Consider the following 10,246-nt stretch of genomic DNA (forward strand, 5'->3'; position numbering starts at 1 on the left):
AGGTGGCGCTACAAAGTATTAACTTAAGGGGGCTGAATAATTTTGCACGCCCAATTTTTCAGTTTTTGATTTGTTAAAAAAGTTTGAAATATCCAATAAATGTCCTTCCACTTCATGATTGTGTCCCACTTGTTGTTGATTCTTCACAAAAAAAATACAGTTTTATATCTTTATGTTTGAAGCCTGAAATGTGGCAAAAGGTTGCAAAGTTCAAGGGGGCCGAATACTTTCGCAAGGCACTGTATTTAATGGAAAATCTACATAGGCGAACAGAGGCCCATTATCAGCAACCATCAGGTTAATTGATCATTAGAATACCCTTTTACAATTATGTTAGCATAGCTGAAAACTGTTGTACTGATTAAAGAAGCAATAAAACGGGCCTTCTTTAGACTAGTTGAGTATCTGGAGCATCAGCATTTGTGGGTTCGATAACAGGCTCAAAATGGCCAGAAACAAATAACTTTCTTCTGAAACTCGTCAGTCTATTCTTGTTCTAAGAAATGAAGGCTATTCCATTCGAGAAATTGCCAAGAAACTGAAGATCTCGTACAATGCTGTGTACTCCATCACAGAACAGTGCAAACAGGCTCTAACCAGAATAGAAAGAGGAGTGGGAGGCCCCAGTGCACAACTGAGCAAGAGGACAAATACATTAGAGTGTCTACTTTGAGAAACAGAAGCCTCACAAGTCCTCAACTGGCAGCTTAATTAAATAGTACCCGTAAAACACCAGTCTCAACGTCAACAGTGAAGTTACTCTTTCCAGTGTCTGTGTTCTTTTGCCCATCTTAATCTTTTCTTTTTATTGGCCAGTCTGAGATATGGCTTTTTTTTTCAACTCTGCCTAGTAGGCCAGCATCTCAGAGTCACCTCTTCACTGTTGATGTTGAGACTGGTGTTTTGCAGGTACTATTTAATGAAGCTGCCAGTTGAGGACTTGTGATGCAGCTCAAGAAAGAGTTACTAAAATATTTCCTAAATAAACTAAAGTAAAAAAATCTAATGAATCAAAAAGTGACAATACATTTACAGAACAATAACGAGGCTATATGCAGGGGGTATAGGAAGGGGGGGGGGGTCAATGTAAATAGTCCAGGTGGCCATTTTATTATTTTAGTTGTTCAGCAGTCTTATTGCTTGGGGGTAGAAGTTGTTAAGGAGACTTTTGGTCCTAGACTTGGCACTCGGCCTTCTTCTGACACCGCCTAGTATATAGGTCCTGGATGTCAGGAAGCTTGGCCCCAGTGATGTACTGGGCCATAAGAGACAGTAGCAGCAACATTATGTACAAAATGAGGTACAAACAATGCGAAAAAAGAAGAAAAAAAATAGCACAGTTGGTTATGTGCCTGTAAAACAGCAGACATCCTCTCCGGCACTATATGTGGAGGGCTCTCAGGCCCCTGCCCCCCCAGTCTCAGACAGAGAAATTGACAGGGGCGTCAGAAGAGAATTGGCTCTAGAGGAATGTGACCTGCTCGTGCAGGATAGACACGCAGCACTACCAAGCACACATGCCGCCCATATGTTCTCCCCAGCGGGAGAGAAGAAGACAGGGCCAGAGAGCTATCTCCAGAGCGCACTCGAGGACACAGCACAGGGAAGATGGGTTCACTAGCTGGGGCAGTGTATCTGGAGAACAACCCCACCCCCCCTCCTTTTCTCTATACCTTTTTTTCTTTGCCTTTCTTCAAGTTCATTTTGAGTGATTGGGTTAGGGCTGTTACGGGGAAAGTGTTTCAGTTTACACATTCCAGACCTGCATTGTGTGTTGAATTTATGGAATTATTGTCACGACTTCCGCCGAAGTTGGCTCCCCTGCCTGTTCGGGCGGTGCTCGGCGGTAGTCGTCACCGTCCTACTAGCCACTATCGATCCCTTTTTTCGTTTGTCTGTTTGGTTTTGTCTTATTAGTTTCACCTGTGTGTATTTTAGTTTAATTAGCGTCCTTATATATAGTAGGTTGTCCCGCCCTTGTTTTGTGCGGGATTGTTTTTTGTTACTCTGTCGTATGTTGGTTTTCGTATGAGTATTCTCTGGACTATTTGGTCCTGTGTTTGGGCTGGTCAATTGTATGCGCCCTGTATGTTGGCGTGACCGTTTTGTGCGCCGGAGAATAAATTGAGATCTAAGGAACCCTGCTCTCTGCGCCTGATTCCACCCACCACTCCTAGTATCCCGTGACAATTATCACAATAAGGAACCAACGGTAATGTTGTTCTAATAGAATGCCGTATTTGAATGGATCAGTTCTTGCCAGGGGTGTTTCTAGGATTTGAAGACATTGGTAGCTTAGCCCAAAGGGGGGTTCACAAAAAAAGAAGGAATTTCAACAACTAAATGCATGAATTTGGTGTACTTTGAGGTAACTTGCACCTTGCCACCTGCCACAGCAGACACTTCCAGGACTCAATTACAGTATCTACTGTGAGTCTCTCTACTCTGGAACACGTAAATCTACAGCCAGGGGCACCACATAACCTGATGGGGGTCTTGGGCTCCTCCCCCAGAATTTCTTGGGCATCTAAAGAGAATTTCCTGCATTTTCACACAATCCAACATGCCGTCTCTATTTAGAACACAATGTAAGCAAAAATGTCTGTGAGGGTCATCAAGTTAGGTAAGAGATCAATATTAAATATGTTTAAGTGATTAACAAGACTGAACTAGAACAAAGGTAATTCAATAATAAATGTGTTGCAGCTTTAACCAATCGTCTAACAACTTGAAAAAATAGTCTTTTGATTATCTTTATTAAGACATCCTCTATATCAAATTTCAGCCAGACCGACCAGCCAGCCCAAGCCGCCTGCACACCCGACCCCCACCATTCTAGTCAATAACTCAACTTTCTCCCAACACAATTTCCTTCCAAGTTCCAACCTGTCATACAGCTCAAATAGTGTGCAAAGCTGTCATCAAAGCAAAGGGTGGCTACTTTGAAGAATCTCAAATATAAATATATTTTGATATGTTTGACACTTTTTTGGTGACTACATGATTCCATATGTGTTATTTCATAGTTTGATGTCATCACTATTATTCTACAATGTAGAAAACAGTCTAAATAAAAACAGGAGACAAAGGGCTGTGAGACATGAAAGTGGGATGAATATGGGGCAACAGAAGATGAACAGCAGAGGGGCTAATGATCTTGGAGATGGAGAAAGGGCCGATAAAGTGGGGGGAAAGTTTGTGGGACTCCACCCGGAGGGGCAGCCATACCGTCTGCACGAGACGATACCGGGGAACCGGGGTCCGGTGGCGGTCCACTTGTCATCGATACCTGGAGGTGGTCTTGAGAAGAGCCGGCCGGGCTCTCTTCCAGGTACGACGACAGCGGCAGACAAACATCTGGGCCGAGGGTATGCCGACCTCTTCCTCTTGCTCTAGCGTCCAAGGGAATGGAAAGGGGCTGAGTGGGGATGCTCAGCTCGGATGCCAGGGTAGCGTCCAAAAAAACCTCTCATCTGCCCCAGAGTCGATGAGTACCCAGAGAGATTTCGGCTGGTTCCCCCACAGCAGGATGGCATGGAAAGGGATGTGAGTAAGGGGAGAGGAAAAGTGGGCCATACAGATCACCAGAGTACTCGCCCCTTCTTGGTTTTTAATTGGCAGGTAGCTATGAAATGTCCCGTAGCTCCACAATATAGATGGCTCTGCGTGTGGAGTCAGCGTAAGCATTATTCATCTCATATGTATACGTATATACTGTACTCTATATCATCTACTGCATCCTTATGTAATACATGTATCACTAGCCACTTTAACTATGCCACTTTGTTTACATACTTATCTCATATGTATATACTGCACTCAATACCATCTACTGTATCTTGCCTATGCCACTCTGTACCATCACTCATTCATATATCTTTATGTACATATTCTTTATCCCCTTACACTTGTGTCTATAAGGTAGTAGTTTTGGAATTGTTAGCTAGATTACTTGTTGGTTATTACTGCATTGTCGGAACTAGAAGCACAAGCATTTCGCTACACTCGCACTAACATCTGCTAACCATGTGTATGTGACAAATAAAATTTGATTTGATTTGATTTAAGCGCTCAGCCAGAGTCAACCTAGCCCTGCCCAGGTGTATGGACTCCAAAGGAGGCGAGTTGGCAGCCCTCAGTGATTCCCGAGGAATTTCGGATGACGTCGGATTCACTCGGACATGTGGACTTCGGGGGTCTCCGGGATTCTTCGGAGGCGAGGTGGGAATCGAGAGCGAACGAGAACAACAGGGCACAGATTCCCTCTCCCTCCTATGTTCTTGAAGCCGCCCATAGATCCGGATGGTCAGGGCTATGAGGGAGTCAAGGTCCATGGACAGCTCCTGGGCTGTGAGCTCATCTTTGATCACCTCCCATAATCCGCGAAGGAACATGACGAACAATGCTTCCGGGTTCCAGGCACTCTCATCCACCAACGTAAGAAAATTCACCATGTAGTCTGCCACACTATGAGAGTCTTGACGTAGCTGGAGCAGCCTCTCTCCCGGACAACGGAGAATCATACACCTTCTGAACTTCCTCCACAAACCCCTCCAGACTGAGGCAGACGGTGGACTGTTGCTCTCACACCACCGTGGCCCAGGTGAGTACCCTCCTAGACATCAGCGTTATGATGTACGCTATCCTCGAATGGTTCGAGGGGAACGAAGAAGGCTGCAGCTCGAAAATGAGGGAGCAATGGGAGGTTCTGGAATCTCCAGCATAGTGCTCCGGAGGAGGTAAGTGGGGTTCTCGGGACACTGGGGTAGGCTGGGAGATTACGGGGGTGGCCCGCTGCCCAGTGGGGAGGTTCGTAAACGGGTCAGAGTCAGGTAGGTACAGAATGTCAGGCAGGCTCGGGGTCAGGGCAGGCAGAATGGTCAGAACAGGGGAAACTAGGGAACAGAACTTGAGCAAGCAGGGAGATGGGAACACGCTGGTAAGACCTGACAAGACAAGACAAACTGGCAACAGACAAACAGAGAACACAGGTATAAATACACTGGGAATAATGAGGAAGATGGGCAACAACTGGAGGGGGGTGGAGACAAGCACAAAGACAGGTGAAACAGATCAGGGTGTGACACATTGGCCTAAGAGTACTGTAGAGCTATTTTTACTTGCACACAATATAGCTGGGTCGTCCTGTTCTTAGGGGTCCACCACCCTGCAGTGCCCCAACCCAACACACCCCACTCAGCTTTAGGATGTTAGTGAAACATCTCAAGGCCAGAGTGACAACCCACAGTACGTCAGACCCCCGGGGCCAGGGCAGAGCAACCCAGCAGCTAGATATTGCCTAAAAGGTTATCTCCCCTGACTTGGGCAGGTTTTCAATACAGACACCTTTAGTCGTACTGTATTCCCTAGAAGGCATCCAGACCTTATGAAAGTTGCCCAGTATACCCTTAATCTTGTAATAAATCAAATCTAGTGATACATAACTTGACATTGTGGTAGGATAACCAACCTTCCAATTAAGGGCAATGCATTTCTTAGCCACTATAAATGATTGGTTACACAGTTTCTTCAGATAACTGTCTCCAGTATCAACATTTCCAAGCAAACAAAAACAGGGACAAGGGATAATCTGTAGACATGCTGAGATACAAGTACATACTCTTTCAGCCAGCCTTCAGCCAGCCTTCACAAGACCATAACATCTGCAAATATGTCCCCTTTTGTGTTTTACACCTCCTGCAGAGGAATGACATTTCTGAGTGCATGTACACTGTTATTCAGTTTCACTGGCATATAGTACATTCTATGGATGGTCTTAAACTGCAGTAATTTATGTCTGAGATTATATGAACATGACTGGTCATTCAAACATACCTATATCCATTCATCATCATCAATAGCTTCTACCAGATCTTCCTCAATTTTTGTTTTGCATGTTTTGTGTCATTGGGAAAAGCCTATCAACTCTTGATCCAGTTTGGAAATCAACTTTGGAGGTATGTCAGACTGCCTTAAAATAGCATCTGGCTTGTCCCGTATTTGCTACACAGAGAGATTAAAGTGTTGTATCTGTAAAGATTCACCTCAACTCCATCACAAAATCAAATCAAATCAAATTTTATTTGTCACATACACATGGTTAGCAGATGTTAATGCGAGTGTAGCGAAATGCTTGTGCTTCTAGTTCCGACAATGCAGTAATAACGAACAAGTAATCTAACTAACAATTCCAAAAAACTACTGTCTTATACACAGTGTAAGGGGATAAAGAATATGTACATAAGGATATATGAATGAGTGATGGTACAGAGCAGCATAGGCAAGATACAGTAGGTGATATCGAGTACAGTATATACATATGAGATGAGTATGTAAACCAAGTGGCATAGTTAAAGTGGCTAGTGATACATGTATTACATAAGGATGCAGTCGATGATATAGAGTACAGTATCTACGTATGCATATGAGATGAATAATGTAGGGTAAGTAACATTATATAAGGTAGCATTGTTTAAAGTGGCTAGTGATATATTTACATCATTTCCCATCAATTCCCATTATTAAAGTGGCTGGAGTAGAGTCAGTGTCATTGACAGTGTGTTGGCAGTAGCCACTCAATGTTAGTGGTGGCTGTTTAACAGCCTGATGGCCTTGAGATAGAAGCTGTTTTTCAGTCTCTCGGTCCCAGCTTTGATTCACCTGTACTCACCTCGCCTTCTGGATGACAGCGGGGTGAACAGGCAGTGGCTCGGGTGGTTGATGTCCTTGATGATCTTTATGGCCTTCCTGTAGCATCGGGTGGTGTAGGTGTCCTGGAGGGCAGGTAGTTTGCCCCCGGTGATGCGTTGTGCAGACCTCACTACCCTCTGGAGAGCCTTACGGTTGAGGGCGGTGCAGTTGCCATACCAGGCGGTGATACAGCCCGCCAGGATGCTCTCGATTGTGCATCTGTAGAAGTTTGTGAGTGCTTTTGGTGACAAGCCAAATTTCTTCAGCCTCTTGAGGTTGAATAGGCGCTGCTGCGCCTTCCTCATGATGCTGTCTGTGTGAGTGGACCAATTCAGTTTGTCTGTGATGTGTATGCCGAGGAACTTAAAACTTGCTACCCTCTCCACTACTGTTCCATCGATGTGGATGGGGGGGTGTTCCCTCTGCTGTTTCCTGAAGTCCACAATCATCTCCTTAGTTTTGTTGACGTTGAGTGTGAGGTTATTTTCCTGACACCACACTCCGAGGGCCCTCACCTCCTCCCTGTAGGCCGTCTCGTCGTTGTTGGTAATCAAGCCTACCACTGTTGTGTCGTCTGCAAACATGATGATTGAGTTGGAGGCGTGCGTGGCCACGCAGTCGTGGGTGAACAGGGAGTACAGGAGAGGGCTCAGAACGCACCCTTGTGGGGCCCCAGTGTTGAGGATCAGCGGGGAGGAGATGTTGTTGCCTACCCTCACCACCTGGGGGTGGCCCGTCAGGAAGTCCAGTTGCACAGGGCGGGGTCGAGACCCAGGGTCTCGAGCTTGATGACGAGCTTGGAGGGTACTATGGTGTTGAATGCCGAGCTGTAGTCGATGAACAGCATTCTCACATAGGTATTCCTCTTGTCCAGATGGGTTAGGGCAGTGTGCAGTGTGGTTGAGATTGCATCGTCTGTGGACCTATTTGGGCGGTAAGCAAATTGGAGTGGGTCTAGGATGTCAGGTAGGGTGGAGGTGATATGGTCCTTGACTATCAAATGTAGACCGCATTATCTACCAAGAGAATTCTCTTCGATTATAATCACAGCCGTATATATCCCCCCCCCAAGCAGACACATCGATGGCTCTGAACGAACTTTATTTAACTCTCTGCAAACTGGAAACGATTTATCCGGAGGCTGCATTCATTGTAGCTGGGGATTTTAACAAGGCTAATCTGAAAACAAGACTCCCTAAATTTTATCAGCATATCGATTGCGCAACCAGGGGTGGAAAGACCCTGGATCATTGTTACTCTAACTTCCGCGACGCATATAAGGCCCTGCCCCGCCCCCCTTTCGGAAAAGCTGACCACGACTCCATTTTGTTGATCCCTGCCTACAGACAGAAACTAAAACAAGAAGCTCCCACGCTGAGGTCTGTCCAACGCTGGTCTGACCAAGCTGACTCCACACTCCAAGACTGCTTCCATCACGTGGACTGGGAGATGTTTCGTATTGCGTCACACAACAACATTGACGAATACGCTGATTCGGTGTGCGAGTTCATTAGAACGTGCGTTGAAGATGTCGTTCCCATAGCAACGATTAAAACATTCCCTAACCAGAAACCGTGGATTGATGGCAGCATTCGTGTGAAACTGAAGGCGCGAACCACTGCTTTTAATCAGGGCAAGGTGTCTGGTAACATGACGGAATACAAACAGTGCAGCTATTCCCTCCGCAAGGCTATCACACAGACTGGCCTTCCCTGGCTGCTTGACCCTGCTGAGACCCCTGTCACCATGTGATGCTCCTAAGAGGAGGCATGATAAAGAATTACCTTGGTGTACATTTATACATGATATTAACCAAGAGTAGAATCAATGGTTCAATAATTGAAATGACCATTATTCCCAGATACTAGACTCTAACTTTAAGCTTAAGCTGCTGTCCTGTAGCTACTGTAGGTCTACCCATCAATTCAAGATGGAACCTTGTATCATTCACTGATATTGTTAATATACTGTCAAATTCACCTGAGCTCCGTAGACCGGTCTTCCCTGGCGGTCTGACCCCGCTGGGACCCCTGTCACCATCTGATCCTGCTAAGAAATGATGAGCATAGTGTTGTGTACTGACTGCACTAGAGGGTTGCATTCCCTGCTGCATTTTCATTCAGCGGGCAGGAGCGGGTGGTGAGACAGATGACCTGAAAATATTGATGAAAATATTTTTGTTGTTCCACAGATTATTTGGAAACGGTCCTCTTTCTGCTCTGTATGTGTTAGTCTACCTATTGTATTAAAAGCACATATTCCTTTTCGCATTATTCACACACTCAGAATTCGCTGCTTCAAATTCAGTAACCTACCTCGTCTAGTTGGGCGTGAGAGTTCAAGTGCACCTAGTATGTGTGGTCTCATTGAAACAGAGTAGGCTGCCTACATGGGCAGATAAACACATGGCAGTTAACTTAAATATGAAATTAACTTAAATATGATTAGACTGTAGTTTACTAGTGTCTGTAAATAAATATTGATAATAGAAAGAAGTGGAGGGCGCACAACCAGCGTGAGTCGAAGTGCAATTTAAAAATATAATCAACATTGAAAAGGCACAAATATGCACATAGGTTAGGCTAACTAACACTGCGGTTTAGTTTGGGACCAGTTCTTGCCGTAGTGGGTGGGAGTCTGGCAGAAAGCGGGGTGTGGTATGAAAAGCTGCAGGTGTGGGCAGGAGAGGTATGAAGAAATCAGTCCCGCGCAGACCTCTACTGTGCAACATAACAGTGAAGCCTGTAACATTAGAGCTGTTTATTACCGTGTCAGTGTAAAAATTTGGGATTTAGCTAGGAAAACTGTCATCAGTAACGTTACATGCCATACTGCCTAATAAAGACTTCTGAATATCGGTCTTTAATCTTTTGTCCAATGGTTTCATCTTTTGATTCAGGTCTAGTGTGGTTGAGGCAAAAAGAATAGCTAACGTTAGCCAACTTTTGGCCAGCTCTCTCTCAAGTGGTGCATCAACTGGCAAAACCTAACAAAGTTAATTTGCTTCTGTTGAAACTGGACAGAACAAAGGACACAAAACATTTCCATATAAACAACAGCTGTTAGATAGTAATAATAGTCACCTCATATCTGAAAGTTAGCTAGCTAGAGGCTAGATCTGACCTAGCTGTGGTAATAGCTAGCACAGCTAATTCATTCACCTCAGTGGAGAGGGGATGACACATTAGCTAATGTTATTGTACATGTCAGTTACAATACTAGCTCAGGACTAGTTTCGTTTTTTTCTGTTAAGTTAAACAGCAGTTACCTTGCCAGATACATCAGTAAACTAAAGAGTAGCCAGTTTCTGCTCTGCTTGCTTTTACAATTCAGTGAAAGAGCGAAACACATACAGACTGAACTATTCAAAACTCTCCTGTGCTGGTCCAGCCAACCTTTCAGAAGCTTTTCCTTCACACAGCCCGCTCTGTGGTGTCCATGCAGTCCTAAAGCACACCGTTGACGCAAACATTGTCTCTCTCTCTCTATCACATACACTGTGCAGTAATTAGAATCCATAGAGCAGCTTTAGGTGACACAGTCTACTGTGTGCTCA

The sequence above is a fragment of the Oncorhynchus kisutch genome, linkage group LG28 (genome assembly GCF_002021735.2).
Source record: "Oncorhynchus kisutch isolate 150728-3 linkage group LG28, Okis_V2, whole genome shotgun sequence".
NCBI classification, from domain to species: domain Eukaryota; kingdom Metazoa; phylum Chordata; class Actinopteri; order Salmoniformes; family Salmonidae; genus Oncorhynchus; species Oncorhynchus kisutch.